Source organism: Solanum dulcamara, chromosome 8, assembly GCF_947179165.1.
Source record: "Solanum dulcamara chromosome 8, daSolDulc1.2, whole genome shotgun sequence".
In the NCBI taxonomy this organism is placed as follows: domain Eukaryota; kingdom Viridiplantae; phylum Streptophyta; class Magnoliopsida; order Solanales; family Solanaceae; genus Solanum; species Solanum dulcamara.
Window position 1 is genome coordinate 11,737,940 of NC_077244.1, and position 18,883 is coordinate 11,756,822.

Genomic DNA, 18,883 nt, shown 5'->3' on the forward strand with positions numbered 1-18,883 from the left:
CTTAGAATTACATTCTAAGTTCAGTTGTATGAGTGTGAACAAACTACATGTTCCCATTTGATCTATCACATGAAAAGTAAAGGCTATGAGTACTCTCTCGTCGAACTTCAGACTTGCACCAAATAGTTGTGACTGATGGGGGCAAACCCCTTTGAAATATGAGCTTCTCTAATAAAAGTTGAAGTCTTTAAATTCTTTGATCCTGCAAGTTAGAGCCTCAAATCAACCAAGTTAGTAAGCTTAAGTCTTCAAATTCTTCAAATCTGCAAGTTGGAGTCTCAAATCAACCAAGTTTGCAAGCTGAAGTCTTCAAATTCTTCAAGTCTCCATGTTGAGCTCTCAAATCAAAAAGTTAAAGTCTTCAAATAGACCAAGACCGTACATTGAAGTCTTCAAATCTTTTAAATATGCAAGTTAAAGTCTTTAAATTCTCCAAATATGCGAATTAAATTCTTCAAAATTTTTCAAGTTTGTAGGTTGAAGTCTCAAATTAACCAGTTCCATATGTTGAAGTCTTCAAATCCTCCACGTCTTCAAGTTGAAGTTTGGAACCCATCATGGTTGCAAAGTTGAGTTCTTCAAAGCCATTAAGTATGCGAACTTTAGAAAACCTTCTAAGTCTGCAAAGTTGAAGTCTTCAAATAAAAGTTTTAGATCCATCATGTCTGCAAATCGTCAAGTATGAAAGTTTAAGTCTTAAAGTCGTGACCTTTCTTAAGACGGAAATGTGTGTCCACTCCTTTTTTCATAAAAATACCTTCAAATTACCTTTGTATATCCATTTCTTTTCACCTTAAGAATACCTTCAAATTACTTTTCTTAAGGCAGAAATGTGTATCCATTCCTTTTTACCATAAGAATACCTTCAGATTACCTTTTTAGGGCGGGAATGTGTATCCATTCCTTTTCTCCATAAGAATACCTTCAAATTAGCTTTCTTAGAGTGAGAATGTGTATCCATTCCTTTTCACCTTAAGAATACCTTCAAATTACCCTTTTTAGGGCGGGAATGCATATCCATTCCTTTCACCTTAAGAATACCTTCAAATTACCTTTCTTAGGATGAAAATGCGTATCCATTCCTTTTCACCATAAGAATACCTTAAAATTACCTTTTTTAGGGTGGAAATGTGTATCCATTCTTTTTCACCTTAAGAATACTTTGAAATTACCTTTCTTAGGCTGCAAATGTGTATCCATTCCTTTTCACCTTAAGAATACCTTCAAATTACCTTTCTTAGGGAAGGAATGTGTATCAATCCCTTTGTGTCGTAAGAATACCTTCAAATTACCTTTATTAGGATGGGGACAAGATACATCCTTTTGCATCGTAAGAATACCTCTAAATTTGCATGCCTTAAGGAGAATAAAATGTGTCCTTTTTCACCTTAAACTGGCCTTTTCACGGGTTTATCCTTAAAAGGATCTCTAAATTTCCATGCCTTAAGGTGGAAAAAATTTGTCCCTTTGCACCTTAAGCTAGCCTTTTCACGGGTTTATCTTTAAAAGTATCTCTAAATTTCCATGCCTTAAGATGGGCAAAATTTGTCCCTTTGCACCTGGCCTTTTCACCGACTTATCCTCAAAAGGATCTCTAAATTTTCATGGCTTAAGGTGGACAAAATTTGTCCCTTTGCACCTTAAGCTAACCTTTTCACCGGTTTTATCCTCAAAAGGATCTCTAAATTTTCATGCCTTAAGGTGTACAAAATATGTCCCTTTGCACCTTAAGTTGGCCTTTTCACGGATTTATCCTTAAAACGATCTTTAAACTTGCATCTTTCTAACAAATGATGTAAAGTCTTTGGCTTAGTTGGTGTAAAGTCTCTAGCTCGGACGCCGTGATGTATTCCACTAAAATCATGTAAAGTCTTTGCTTTAAACGGTGTAAATTCTTTGACTTGAACTATGTGATGCCTTTGCCATAAGATTACCTCTAAATTACTTTTCTTAAGATGGGGACACATATCCATCCCTTCACACCTTAAGATAAATTCTTGTGTTACAATAAACCTCCCCATTGTGTAGCCTTCTTAAAATACAAATATTGCTTTCAATGACCGGGAAAAAACATATAAATAAAAGAAAATACAAGAAAAAAACACATAACAAAATTGCACCAGAACGTTCCACGAGAGAACCCCAAATTAATGCTAAAAGAATGAATAGCATGCTCCTATTTATAGATTAGTAGTGATGGTGGTTCATTCCTAGATTAAGACTACTTTGGTGTTGTTCAAGAAGGAGATGCAAATTGCGCCTAGTTCAACTATGAAAGCACGTATGTGTAAGAGCATAAGGCGGTGAAAGATATTCTTAAAGTTTGGGCGGTTTATGTGAATTAAATGGCAGCATATATTGATTTGTTCAAAACATTTAAAACCCTGACAATATATACATGATTTACTCTTATCTTTGAACATGACACATGATCATTGGAATATCTCAAAGCAATTGGCACACTGTGTGGAAAAATTTATAGGATAGATTATTAGTTTTAACTTGACTAGAATCCAATTTATTAATCCATTAATACTTCAAGACATATCTCGACAAGACTTGAAACAGGAGGCATTTGTAATCATTTAAAATTTATTAAATATAAATTTGTAAGTAATTTGAATTATTTTAAACTCAAGATATATTAGTCCAAATAAATATTGTGGATTAATATAATTGGATTAATTATTTAAGTCCAATAAATATGGATTTAATTAAAGTCCAAATTTATTGATTTGAGATATAATAGATGAACCCATTTTGCTAAGCTCAATATCATCTCATCCTAGAGGTCTATTTTGGTGCCATGTTTCAAATGATGTGGCATGCCAAATCTAACAAAGAAGCTAATAAGATCATGTCATATCATTGAAAAATCTAATGGGCCTAAGAAAGCCTGTTCTTATGACTACTCTGCCACTCACTTAAGTCTGATTGGCTGGAATGAAGCATGTTCTCATCATAACTCTCCTATTTTACAACTATAAATGGGAGTCCTTATAATTCATAAATCATACCAAAATTCTAACAAGAAGACAGAGAGAGCTCGTGGATCAAACGCCGCAGATTTATCTACAAGCTACAAGTTCAAGAATTCAAGACTTCAAGCATTCAAGTTCAAGAACAACTCAAGATCAAAATCACCAGATTAAAAAACAAACTCAAAAATCCTTGAATTCAAGTACAAGTCAAGATCAAGTTCAAGAACAAGTCTAGATTAAGTTCATGAAATTCAAGTTCATAATAAGTTCATCAATCCACAATTCAAGATCAAGACAACAAGATTCAAGATCAAGCCCAAAAGCCCTTGAATTCAAGTACAAGTCAAGATCAAATCCATCAAGTTTAACCAATTTCAAGATCAAGCTTACAGACCCTTGAATTTATATTCGAAAAGAAGAATAAGAGGATTCATAGAGATTGTAACACTCATATTTTGAAATCAAATACTACGATTGTTGCGATATAATTTCCGATCCTGATTATTATTTTCTTGATGCGAATTTTATTGTCTACATATGCAATTTGGACCTTTTATGTTAGATATTTTTTATAAACATAAAACTGCATAAGTTGTAAAGCTATTAAAATTGTCCCATTCTTTATACAATTTGACCAAATGTGCACAAGTTTATAAAATCGCATAATACACTATTACAAAGCTATTCCTAAAAAACTATTAATCAAACTTTAATTCAATATAATGATGCAAAATTATTTTTTATTAAACATTGATTTGAATGAAGTAGTAATTAATTTGGTCAAACACAAGAATTTAGCGAAAATAACTGGTAAAGTAGGAATTGATTTGAAGTAATAATAAATTTTATGTTAGTGAGAATAATCATTATATGAGATATAAATGGTTTAAAAAATAATTATTTGATTTATAAACTTTATTTATATATGAAATAAATGGTTAGTAGATACAAATGTATGTTTTTTTACAAAATATAAATTTGTGGGTCAAATTTTGTATATGAAAATCTCAAATCATGATTTGAAATTGCCAAATCATATTTTTTTTTTGGAGATTTGGGATTTCATCTCATGATATGAGATCATGAGAAGGGGAGCCTTGGAGTAACTGGTAAAGTTGCTGCCATGTGACCAGGAGGTCACGGGTTCAAGCCTTGGAAACAGCCTCTGGCAGAAATGCAAGGAAAGACTGCGTACAATAGACCCTTGTGGTCAGGCCCTTCTTCGGACCCCGCGCATAGCGGGAGCTTTAGTGCACCGGGCTACCCTTTTTATATGAGATCATGAGAAATGCTGATTTCATATTGCGATATGCAATTGTATGTCCAAATGCCTACTAAGCTGCCTTAGTAACCTATTTCTTCAGGAATAGAACCATTAAGAGAGTTTGCACCCAAATTTAGCTTAGTAAGAGACCTTAGATAATCTACTTCTCCTAGAATGGGGCCATTTAAATGGTTGTCAAATATATGGAGGATCTGAAGTTTGGCTAGGGAACCGATTTGTGGTGGGATTGATCCTGAAATCTGATTGATGCTCAAGTCAAGATAGACAAGATTAGTGAGATTAACAATATCAGGTGGAATGATGCCAGAAAATTGTTCATGCTAAGATCAAGATTATAAAGAAAATGGAGAGATGAAAACGGAAAGACAGAGTGTAGCAATAACAGTAGAATTTGTAATATTCAACCCTTTTATCCTACAATTAAAGCATATAACTTCACACCAGTCCCTTCATGCATTAGAACTTGGCGTCCATGAAGCCAAGGAATATTGGGTTGGACAAGCCAATAACTTGAAGGTGTTCAATCTGTTTTTTGAGCAAGAATCACAACCTTACTTAGGTCAAGTTTGACTTCGCTTTACCTCACCTTATCACCTTTCATCAAGTCTCCTACCCTAGATTTTTCAGTCAATTTGAAATAGACAATAAAAAATAAATAGAGTAATGTATATTAACCAAGTGGCCAAAATAGTTTTGTTATCACACATTGATCATGACCACTTTGTTTTAGTGTCTAATACATACATGTATGGTTCTCAATCTCATTTCACGTATAAAGTCATTTAATCAATTCAAATTATATTTTTGGTAGATAATGATGGTGTGAAACTTTTTTTCAAGCCAAACGTTTTACAAAAATGAAAAACTATTAATTTTAACCAGTATATTTAAAAACTAAGATAGATAACTTCTATCCTGTAGTTTATTTCACAGATATCTTTAGATAGTTTGGTAGAGAAGAAATTTGTAGTGGAATAGCCCACGTCGCATTGCTCAATCATCTGAATAGTAATTTAGCTAGCATTCTGAATTCAATACATATCTTAACTCTAGGTTCCTATTATTGATGAGAATTTATGTTACGATGAACCGTAACGTGTTCTCTCCAAATGTTGCAAATTTGGTTGCTCTATATCTCTTATTCACACTTTGTCTGTTCATATTTTATCAGAGAAAATATTGTCATTCTTAAGTCAAATTTCGGTTGTTATGGCTTAGTCACAATTCGATTTCTCGAGCTGTGATGACACCTAGTAAATCCACTAGTAGGTAAGTCAATCAGTGACCCAAAACATCTAGTAATGGGTATATGGGCGGAGACTAAATAACAGAAAGGAAGAAACACATAAATAATACAAGGCAAGCCAAATATATATATATATATATATATATATATATATATATATATATATATATATATATATATATATAGCCAAAATAAATCCCTCACAGAACCTGGAAGTCACTAGTATAGAGCCATTAATAGTGTACAAGTCCTAAAAGTGGACCAAAAATATATACAACCACAAGGAACTATCTCGAATACAAAAGATAAGTCACAAAATAGCAAAAGGAGATGGCAATGATCCAGAACATTGTACGCTCACCCTAGCCTCCGAATCCTGGCTGCTACCGGCTCGAATGACGTCGATGATAACTGGTACTCAATCATGCATCACGAAAATATATGCAGAATGTAGTATGAGTACTAATAAAAAGGTACCCAGAAGACATCATAGGCCGACTGAGTAAGAAAAGTAAATGCAATAGGAAATGTTACCATTAAAACACAGACAAAGGTCAAGCACAAAAATAGTAAAGGTATGCACACGGGTGTACAAGCACAACCAAAACCTAAGAACTAAACCTAAATGAGCCCAAAAGCCCAGAAGGTACACCTGTGCACAAGTTAAGGTGAAAATCCGGATGGACCATCATAAGCCTGACAAGTACACAGAAATGCTAAACTAAGAATAAAAAAGCTGATGGAACCGAGATATTTCAGAAGTACTAATAATTTAGGGCTTTGAATGGGATGAAGCATAGAGCCAAGACCTCGAACCGCAGATGAGTCTGCCTGCTGTAGAATGTCAATAAACCGGACCTTGTAAGGTTAGCGTAGAGCCCAGACTTTGAACCATGGATATTTCTTTCCCCTAAGTGCAGTAATGATATCAATGGGGACGAACTCTGAATGTTGACTCCATGTAGGAGGATGTACTGCCAAATCAGGAAGTACAAAGTCCGAACCTTGAACCGTGGATGAATCCTCCCGATAGTATCATAATAAGAATATCCAATCTGAAGTGAGTCTCTCGAAAGTTTTCCATACCAATCATTCATGCAAGTCTTTATAGATCGCCTTACGCTCCTTCAGAATTAGCCCAACATAGCCGAGGATGCATTGTAACTGATAAATTTCTCCAAACGGGCCCAAAAGCGTGGCCGAAGATGCCAAAGTAGGGAAGCACGGGGGTTATGGATAATAACACTTCGAGCTGAGTTACTGTCTAAATAAGGCCTATCTCTATCAGACCCAAGTCAACTACATCAGTCTATATGGAGCTAAGTCATCCGGTGCGACGCCGACAAAGAGGAAACAAGGCCTATCGGCAACAAAATATTGAAAGTCTATGGAAAATACTAGCCTAAGCCTAGACTAAAGCCAAACATGCTCTAATATTATAAACAGATCCATACAAGCAATTGAAGATACAAGCAAACTCAATTATAGCAATTCACACACCGACCTAACTCGAAAACAGTTCAAAATATAAATTCTATCAAGCATAGACTACTAAATCAGTTCCATGCCCTAATATTCATGCAAATCCACATACATTCACATCTTTGAACTCAATCTAAAAGAAGGAAAGTCGTAGCCTACTTGTAGGACGATCACACGTTCTCCAACTCACAATGTCGGAGTTTTTCCCTTTCGTACAACCTCTGAACACTGCCACACTACCAAAAATAGAATGACAACATTATTTCGGTCGTTTTGACACTAAATTTCCAATAAACTAAGATAGATTAATTTTGGAGTCCAAACCAGAAATATGGGACCCACATTTGGAATTTTGAAATTAACCCTTTAAAAAGGTCCTAAACACTACCCCAAACTTGTGTTACAATAAGAAACACAATTTGGGTCTCGGAATAGCCCCAACCCGAACATGCAATAAAAACCCAAAATAAGCTAAAAATGACAACAAAGGCAACAACTAAATTCAAGAACTTATCAAAAACAAAGTCCCAACAACTAAAACCAACCGCACTAAAATGATCCTCATGAAAACCCCCACAATCTAGGCTCTTGAATCACCAAATTCGGACCTAAAATGAGCAAGAAACCATCCTCCAAAATTCTCCAAAAAAAATGAAGCTTGAAAATGAGCTATGACAACAGCTAAATTACAATTCTTACCTTCAACAAAGCCTCAAATATGAATTTCAACCATGGAAATGCGTTCTCCCTAGGAAACTACACAGATTAGCCTCTTGAACTGCTAGATTCGGACCTAAAATGCCTAGAAAATCAAGTCTCAAAATTCTCTAAAAACCTTAGCTCAAAACTCAACTATGGCAGTAGAAAAAAGACTCAATTTACCTCAAATGATTAGTCAACAACCAATTCCGACTACACTACGACGATCTCCACGAAAAATCATGTAAGATAGACCTTTGAATCACTAAATTCGGGCTTAAATTGCTCAAGAAATACATCTTTGAAGTTAGAAGAAAAATTATGAGAAAGGTTGTCTTATAGGGCGAGGGTGCACCAGATACGGTGCACAAGTGCACCATCCGATTATTCCCATTTTTAAAGTCTCTAATGAGGTTCTGAGGATTCATTCGGAACCCCATGCCAGCAAATGAACTATGCTACCCCATCAAATTCAATTTTTTGGACTCAACGACACACTCAAAATTTCCATCCGAAGTCATCTTAATAAAAGTGGGTCCCACACCCAAGCACCATTATAAGCCAAAATCCATAAGGAGACTCGAAATGAGACCGAAAGCCTCGGGAACCACACAAAAGGTCATTCTAGATCAAACTCAATATTTTAGAGCTTACTGCGCTGATGAAATTTCAGTTCGAGCACCTTTTTCAAGAATGTTGATCGAAGTCAACCTTATGCCAAATTTCAAAGACTCAAACGTCAAATAGACTTAAACTCGTACCGAATGCTTCGATACTCTTGACGATCATGCTACTAGCCTAATTTGACAATTTCAAAGCTAATGGAACTATCAGAATTCCATTCTGAGGTTGTTTACCCGCATTTGTGACTGAAGTCAACTTTTCAAGTTATAAACGCCTCCAAACATGAAAAGCTGCACAAAATCCAAACGAATGACTAGACGACCTAACTATCAGTGCCAGCAAGTCATAAATGACCTGAGGTCACTATAGGAAAGCTCTAACTGATGAAAAAGGGATATTAACACAGAAATAACTTAGAGAGTGATTACAACATCCACTACTAAAATAACTTTTGTCCGCAAAAGTAAAATTCATGAAATACCTGAAGGCTTAAATAGGCTGGGGTAATGATCCTGCATGTCCTGCTCAGTCTCCTAGGTAGCCTCCTTGAAAAGATGATGGCGCCAATGAACCTTAACCACTGGAATTATTTTGGATCGAAGCTGTCTAACATCTCTAGCTAAAATAGTAATCGATGCCTCAGCAAAAGTCAGACGATCATATAACTCAACCGAATCATACTACAACACATAAGACTTATTTAGAATGTACCGCGACAGCATCGAGACATGAAAAAATGGGTATATTACTGAAAATGATGGAGGTAGAGCTAACTCATATGAAACCTCACCCACTCTCTTTAGAATCTCAAACAACCCAATATACGAGGATATAAGATTGCCCCGCCTACCGAATCTCATCACGCCCTTCAAGGGAGATACCAACAGAAACACTCGATCACCAACACCAAAACACAAAGGATGACATCTATGGTCAGCATAGTTGTCCTCAGTCTATCTTGGATCATCCAAACTCTGACTAAAGCCTAAAGAAAATTTGTACTTTGAGGCCTTGGCTCTGAAGACTCAAACCAACCAACTGGAGTGCGACAATGCCTACCATATAAGGCCTCAAACGGGACCATATGAATACTAGAGTGGTAGTTATTATTATACATAAACTCCGCCAAAGGATAAAACTGGTCCCACTAACCCCCAAACTCTAACACACAGGCCCGCAACATGTCTTTGAGGATCTAAATAGTATGCTCTGACTGGCCATCGGTCTGTGGGTGGAAAGTAGTGTTGAGATCAACCCGAGTATCCAACTCTCTCCGGAAAGCTCTCCAAAACTAGAAGTAAACTGTGACCCACGATCTAAAATAATAGATACGGGCACCCTATATAGGTGAACCACTTCCTGAATATAAATGCGAGCTAACCACTATGAATTGTAAAAGAACCGAACTAGGAGAAAGTGGGCTGACTTGGTAAATTGATCAATGATAACACATATACTATTAATACTCCTAAAAGACCAAGGCAATTCCATCACAAAGTCCATGGTGATACACTCCCATTTCCACTAAGGAATGGGTAATCTCTAGAACTCTCCACCAGGTCTCTGATGCTCAGCCTTCACCTGATCACAACTTAGGAAACAGAATACATACTTAGTAATATCTTTCCTTATACCATCCCACTAGTAATGTTGTCTCAAATCGCGATACGTCTTCATGGTGCCTTGATGAATAGAATATCTGAAATCAGATGAATAAAATATTTGATATCATAGAAGTGAAGCTTTCCACATAACCTATTCCCGAGAAAGAAAGCTTTAAGTATCTTGGGTTCATACTTCAAAATATTGGGGACATCGACATTGATGTCACACTTTGCATTGGGGCGGTATGGATGAAATGGAGGTTTGCTTCTGGAGTCTTGTGTGATAAGAAGGTTCCACCTAAATTTAAAGGAAAGTTTTATAGAGTCATGGTTAGAACGTCCTTGTTATATAGGGTAGAGTGCTGGCCAGTCAAAAACTCTCATGTTCAGAAAATGCATGTTGTGGAGATGAGGATGTTGAGATAGATAAGTGGGCATACTAAGAGCGACAAGATTAGGAATAAGGTTATTCGGGAGTAGGTAAGAGTGGCCTCTGTAGTGGACAAGATGAGGGAAGCGAGGCTAAGATAGTTTGGATATATGAAAAGGAGGGGCGTTGATGCCTCAATGAGAAGGTGTGAGAGGCTAGTTGTATGGGATCACCGGAGGGATAGATGTAAGCCGAAGAAATATTAGGGAGAGGTGATTAGATATGATTTGGTGCAACCCCATATTACCGAGGACATGACCCTAAATAGAAAGGAGTGGAGGATTAGTATTAGGATAGAAGGCTAGTAGGGTGAAGGTTAGTGGAGGTTTAACGTGTTATGTTGTGCATCGTGTTACTATTATCACACTATTTTATGGTTGTTATTGTTTTTTTCTTGTAGACTTTACAATTATTTCGCTGATTAACTGACATACTTTCTTCATTGTTTCCCTATTTTTTACTTGGGTTTGAGGCACTTGAGCCGAGAGTCTTTTGAAAACAGTCTCTCTACCTCCTCAAGGTAGTGGTAAGGTATGCGTACACCTTACTTTCTCTAGACCCCACTTAGTGGGATTTCACAACGTATGTTGTTGTTGTTGTTATGAGCCTCACAAAGAATCAACTAAGTCAAACCTCTCACTTTGGGAACACATAGACGATCGTCGAATAACAAAATCCCATCTGAACTAATAGTGGCCAGTCCGCTGCCATCTTGTAACACCCTATCTCTAAGTGCAACTAGAGACTTATTCTCATATTATCGGGCATGGATCCCATCAAATAAGGAAGACTGAATCCCGACAAAGGCTAGTACCTGCCTAGAATTTGAAATATCCAATCTGACTATTTTGTTTCCTAAAGACTGTATGTCTAAAGCCAAGGGTCGCTCTACAATAGACAAGCAGGCTAGGCTACCCATACTCCCTGCCTTTCACATCAAAGCATGTACTACTACATTCGCCATTCCGAGATGGTAGAGAATAGAGAGATCGTAGTCTGCCAAAAGCTCAATCAACCGGCAATTCATAGAATTAAGATCCCTATGGTCATAATATACTGTAAGCTGCAATGATCAGCTTAAATCGTAAAGACAGTGCCTCCACACCTTAAGCACGAAAACTACCGCTGCCAACTCTAAGTCATGAGTGGGGTAGTTGCGCTCGTGAATTCTCAGCTGCCTAGAAGCATATACAATAACCCGGCTGTGCTGCATTAAAACATACCCTAAACCAATACCAGAAATGTCAAAATATATTGTAAAACCTTTACCCTCAATTGGAAGAGTCAGGATATGAGCAGTAGTAAGCAATTCTTTGAGCCTCTGAAATCTCGTCTCACACTCTTTGGACCATAAAATAAGAACATCCTAACGAGTCAATTGGGTTAGTGGTGCTTCTATAGTAGATAACCCCTCAACAAAGCGCCTATATTAACCAGCCAATCTGAGGAAACTCCGAACCTCTATAACAGACATACGCCTAGCCCAGCCATGAATAATCTCAATCTTTGCCGGATCCACCTTAATACCATTCTTAGACATTATGTGCCCTAAAGCTTTCATTGACTCCAACCAAACTCACACTTTGAAAACTTGGCATAAAGACGATGATGTCTCAATGTCTGGAGCATTGTCCTCAAATGATACGCGTGCTCTTCTCTACTCCACGACTATATTAGAATATCATTAATAAAAACTATGATGAAGGAGTCAAGGTAAGGTCTAAATACATGAGTCATAAAATCCATAAAGGTAGTAGGGGAATTAGTCATCTGAAATGACATCATAAGGAACTCATAATGGCCATAGCGAGTCCGAAAGGCAGTCTTAGGGATGTCGGAGGCCCTAATCCTCAACTGGTAGTAGATGAATCTCAGGTCAATCTTAGAAAATACCGCCACACCCTGGAGTTGATCAAATAAGTCATCAATATGAGGCATGAGATAACTATTCTTCACTGCTACCTTATTCAACTGCTTGTAATCAACACATATCCGCATGTCCCATCCTTTTTTTTAACAAACATGAAAGGAGAACCCCAAGAAGATATATTGGGCCGTATGAATCCCTGATCTAGAAGGCCCTGAAGATGAACACTGATCGCTTTAAGCTTTGTGGGGGCCATCTGATAAGGTAGAATATAAATGGGCTTAGTGCCCGCTCCAAATCTATGGAAAAATCAATCTCTCTCTAAGGGGTAGGCAAAGTAGGTCAGTAGGAAACATATTTGAAAACTCACAAACCCAAAGAACTGAATTAACAGATGGAGTATCGCTAGCCACATCTCAAACATAAGCTAAATAAGCTAAGCACCCGCTAGCTACCAACCTTCGGGCCCCAACATAAGAAATAATCCAAATTAGTGTACGATTATAAGACCCCTGCCACACCACCAGAGGTATACTAGGCATGGCTAAGGTAACAGTCTTGGCATAACAGTCCAAAACTGCATGATGAGGAGATAGCCAATCCATGCCCCAAATAACATTAAAGTTCAACATATCTAGGAGAATAAGGTCAGCCTAGGTATCCTGCCCCTGTAAGGTGATGACACAAGATCTACATAGCTGACCTACTAAGGAATCACCTACTAGGGTCAAAATACGCAATGGTACTGCTAATGCCTCATAATTCATACCCAGTCGGGGGGGGGGAGGGAAATATATAAATACATATGAATAGGTAGAACCTGGATCAAATATAGCTGAATCTGACTGTTGGCATAAAAGAACTGTACCTATGATAACATTATCCGACGCTTCAGCCTATGCCCTTGCTGAAGTAGCATAGAAATGGCCCTGATGGCCTTCCCCTCATTCTCCTGACCTGCCTCCTCTGAATCCACCTCGGGCACCCTGTTGATCACCCTTACGGTCCTTGCCCTAATCTCTATCTCTAGTTTGAGTTATTATTATTGGAGATGATCGGGATGTCTGAGAAGATGGAGGTCTCGCCCTCCGTCTGGGACAATCTCTGGACCAATGGTATAAATCACCATAATTATAACATCCCTGAGAAGATCGGACCATAATATAACGACCAACACATCCTATAGTATCGGAATCTGAGGCCCTAGAACTCTGGCTAATCCCCTGGAGCTGGAGATATATGATGATACTGCGGTGCTAGAGCTGATGCTAGGGCCTGCTACATACCCCCTAAAACGGTTAGTAACTAAGTGATAGCCACTTGTAAAGTAAGTGTCAAAGCAAGCATGGCTGGCGGCTATATTGGCTAGGGAGGCACATGAGCGTCTTAGTGCTCTGCTTCCCGCTTTGGAGTCCTATACCTATGATGATTTGGTGAAGCAGCTCTAGCACAACTTCATGTCATCCCCTACCCAAAAATAAGTCCCTATCTACTGGTCTAGGTGGGTCATCCCCAGTTGTAGATCTGCACATATGAGCCATTATGCGAAAGAATGAGTTAAGTGAGATTTCAGGAAACCAATAGAACATACCTTGTCACGAGATAGATGCAAAATAATTTACATTCCTAAAGACACCCTGTAGCCTCCAGAAGATAAGACATGACGTCTCTACTCCAATCCACAAGACTCTACTAGGCATTTACTTTATACAAGTGAGACCTATGAACTTGGGGTTGTGATACCAACTTTTCATGACTCGATTCCTCAAACCGTGATGACACCTCCTATAAGCCAATAGTAGGTAAGCTAACTCATGACTCGGAACAACTAGTAATGGGTATATGGGCAGAGACTAAATAACAGAAGAAAAAAATACAGAAATAATACAAGGCAAGCCAAAAATATATACATAAGCTAATGAATCCCTCCAGAACCTGTAAGTCACTAGTACAGAGCCACGAACAGAGTACAAGTCCTAAAAATGGACCAAAAATATATATACAACCACAAGGAACTATCTCAAATACAAAAGACAAGTCACAAAATTATAGAAGGAGACAGAATGCTGTGTGCTCACCCTCGCCTCCGAATCTTGGCTTCTACTGAATCGAATGATGAATGTGATAACTGGTGCTTGGTCTTGCATCATGAAAATAAATACAGAGTATAGTATGAGTATCAATAAAAAGGTATCCAGTAGGCATCATAGGCCGACTGAGTAGGAAAAGTAAATGCAATAGGAAATGCTAGAATAAAAACACAAATAGAGGTCAAACACAAAAATAGTAAAGGTGGGCACACGGTGTAGAAAAATAACTAAAACCTAAGAACTAAACCTAATTAAGCCCCTACAAGCCCAAAAGGTACACCCGTGCACAAATTAAGGTGAAGACTCGTACGGACCCACATAAGTCTGACAGATACACATAAATGCTAAACTAAGAATAAAAGAACCAATGAAACTGAGATATTTTAGAAGTGCCAATAATTTTATGCTTTGAATGGGATGAAGCTAGAGCCCGGACCTCGAACCGTAGATGAGTCTCCCTGCTATAGAATGTTAATAAATTGTACCCTATAAGGGTTAGCGCAGAGTCTAGACCTCAAATCGCGAATATCTCTTTCCCTAAGTGCAGTGATGATATCAACGGGACGAACTCTAAATGTTGACTCCGTGTAGAAGGATGTATTGCCAAATCAGGAAGTACAGAGTTCGAACCTCGAACCGTGGATGAATCCTCTTGATAATATCATACCAAAAATATCCAATCTAAAGTGAGTCTCTTAAAAGTTTCTCATACCAATCATTATCATGCAAGTCTTTACAGATCTCCGTCTTCTCCTTCATAATAAGCCCAACATAGCTAAGGGTGCATTGTAACTGATAGATTTCTCCAAACAGGCCCAAAAGCTTGGCCGGAGATACCAAAGTAGGAAAGTACAGGGTTATGGATAATAAGGCTTCAAGCTGAGTTACTTCCTAGCTAATGCCCATCTCTATTAGACCCAAATCTGCTACATCAGTCTATAGAGAGCTAAATTATCCAGTATGACGCCGAAAAAAAAGAAAACAAGGCCTATCGGCACCGAAATATCACAAGTCTATGGAAAACACTAGCCTAAGCCTAGGCTAAGGCCAAACATGCTCTAATATGATAAACAGGTCAATACAAGCAATTGAAGATGCAAGAAAACTCAATTATAGCAATTCACATACCAGTCTAACTTGAAAGAGTCCAAAATATGAATTCTATCAAGCATAGCCTACTAAATTAGTTCCCCTCCCCAATATTCATGCAAATCCACATACATTCATATCTTCAAACTCAATCTAAAAAAAGGAAAGTCGTAGCCTACCTCTAGGCCAATCACGTGTGCTCCAACTCAAAATGCTAGAGCTTTCCCCTTTCGTACGGCCTCTGAATGCTGCCACACTATCAAAAATAGAATCACAATGTCATACGGTCATTTTGACACTAAATTTGCAAGAAACGGAGATGGATTAATTTTGGAGTCCACAATGGGAATGTGGGACCCATGTCATTCCAGAATTAACCTTGTAAAAAAGTCCAAAATAGTATCTCGAACTTTTTTTCCAAAATGAAACACAATTCGGGGCTCGGAACAGCCCTAACCCGAACATGCAACAAAAACCCGAAATAAGTTAAATGGGATAACAAGGGCAACAACTATATTCAAGAAATTATCGGAAACAAAAGCCCAAGAGCTGAAACCAACCACACTCAACGATCCTCACGAAAAATCCCATAGTCTAGGCTCTTGAATCACTAAATGCGGACCTAAAATGAGCAAGAAATCATCCTCCAAAATTCCCCAAAAAAATGGAGCTAAAAAATGAGTTATGGAAGCTTCTAAATCAGACTCTTACCTCCAACGAAGCTTCAAATGTGAATTCCAACCACTCCAAAACTTTTTCCCCGGAAAAACCACACAGATTAGCCTCTTGAACCGCTTGATTCGTACCTAAAATTCCCAGAAAATCAACCCTCAAAACTCAACAATGGTAGCAGCAAAATGGTTCAATTTACCTCAAACAATTCCGACGTACACCACAACGATCTCCACGAAAAATCTTGCAAGACAGACCTTTCAATCACTAAATTCGGGCTTATATTGCTCAAGAAATACAATTTTAAAATTAGAAGAAAAATTATGAGAAGAACTGTCTTATAGGGCGAGGGTGCACCAGATACTGTGCACTACGGTGCACCAGATACTGTGCACTACGGTGCACCAACGCACAACGATCTCCATGAAAAATCATGCAAGATAGACCTATGAATCACTAAATTTGAGCTTATATTGCTCAAGAAATACAATTTTGGAATTAGAAGAAAATTTATGAGAAAGATTGTCTTATAGGGCGAGGGTGCACCAGATACGGTGCACTAGTGCACTAACAAATTATTCTCATTTTTAAAGTCTCTAAGAAGGTGCTCGGGATTCATTTAGAACCTCGTGTGTGCAAACGAACTATGCTACTCCATCAAATTCGACGTTTCAAACTCAAAAGCGCACTTGGAATTTCCATCAGAGGTCATCTTGACAAAAAATAGGTCCCATACCCAAGCGTCGTTTTAAGCCAAAATCCATAAGGAGGCTCGGAATGAGATCGAAAGCCTCGGGAACCGTACGAAAGATCATTTTAGACCAAACTAGATATTTCGAAGCTAATTGCGCTGACAAAATTTCAGTCCAAGCGCATTTTTCAAAAATGTTGACCAAAGTCAACCGTAGGCCAAATTTCAAAGGCTAAAAAGGCCAAATGACCCTAAAATTGTACCGAATGCCTCGATACTCATGACGACCATGCTACTAACCTATTTGTCCATTCCGAAGTTGATGGAACCATTAGAATTTCGTACTTAGATTGTTTACCTACATTTTTGACCGAAGTCAACTTTTGAAGTTATAAAGGCCTCCAAAAATGAAAAGTTGCACAAAATCCAAATGAATGACCAGGCGACCGAACTATCAGTGTCAGCAAGTCATAAATGACTTGGGATTGCTATAGGAAAGCTTTAACCGATGAAAAAGGGGCATTATAGTGGCGCATCACGCTAAGAACCAAACTACTGAGCCTATTTTATGGCGCTATAGTGGCACGTCGCACCCTTACAGCGCCAAGCCTAAGTTTTCTGGATTCTAGAAAATAGGCTTAAAAACTCTACACATCCAATAGTGGCGCGCCGTGCCAGGGACCAAACTACTAAGGCTGGTTTTGGGCGCTATAGTGGCGTGTCGCGCCAATGCGGTGCCAAGCCTAGGTTTCCTGCAGTTACAACCCAGGCCTGAAATTCCTACAGTGCTAGTTCGTGTTAGGATAGTCATAACTTTTGACTCCAAACTCTAAAAATTACAATATTGGTGGCGTTGGAAAGAAGACTCGAAGACCTTTAATTTAATAGGTGATGGGCCACCCAGATCGTCATATTTCAAAAGATATGGTCATTAGAAGTCGACCCCTTATACGAACTCATTCTAAAACTTAGCCAAGACGAATTCTTTGGACTTAGCTTGGTTAAAGGGATCCTTTGTGACCCCATATCACCTCTAACACTCTTCAATTACTTGGGAACTCATCCTAACTAAATGCACACTTCATAATAGTCGAGTTCGATCTTACACATAAGCGAAGAAGGGTCCAAATCTTAGTAAAAACTTTTGGGGGTGTTACATTATCTCCCCTTTGGGATCATTCATCCTCGAATAATGAGTAAACCAAGGATGGACTCGAGGTACAAATCACAATTAGAATTCAGTCATTCAACCAATCAAATTCTCAAAATAAATTACTATCCAAACTCAAAATGCACATACAAATTCAAGTCAAGAAAATGGACATTACCTTCAACATTCTCATCGATGGGCATGAATAGATGCGGATATTTAGCTTTTATATCTTTCTCCGCTTCCCATATGGCTTTCTCGACAAATTGATTTCTCCATAAGACTTTGACTGAGGCAATCTCCTTATTCCTCAATTTGTGAATTTGGCGATCAAGGATTTGGACCGGAACCTTTTCATATGACAAGCTATCCTTAACTCCAATACTATCAATGGGGACTACCAATGATGGATCGCCCAAGCACTTCTTCAACATCAAAACGTGAAATATCAGATGAATAGCGGCTAGTTCCGAAGGTAACTCCAACTCATAAGCGACACTCCCAATCCTCCTCACCACCTGGTAAGGACCAATGTATCAAGGACTAAGCTTTTCCTTCCTTCCAAACCTCATGACGCCCTTCATGGGTGACACTTTCAAGTACACCCAATCATCCACCTCAAACTCTAAGTCTCTCCTCCTCACATCAGTGTAAGATTTTTGACGGCTTTGGGCTGTCCTTAGCCTATCTTGAATAACTCTCACCTTCTTCATAGCTTGGTGAACAAAATCAGGCCCAATCAACTCGACTTCACTGACCTCAAACCACCCAATTGGTGATCTACACCTCCTCCCATACAAAGCTTCATAGGGAGCTATTTGAATACTCGCATGATAACTATTACTATATGCAAACTCTATGAGAGGTAAGTGATCATCCCAATTTACTTTGAAGTCAAGTACGCATGCCCTCAACATATCCTCCAATGTCTGGATGGTGCGCTCCGGTTGGCCATCTGTCTAGGGATGAAAGG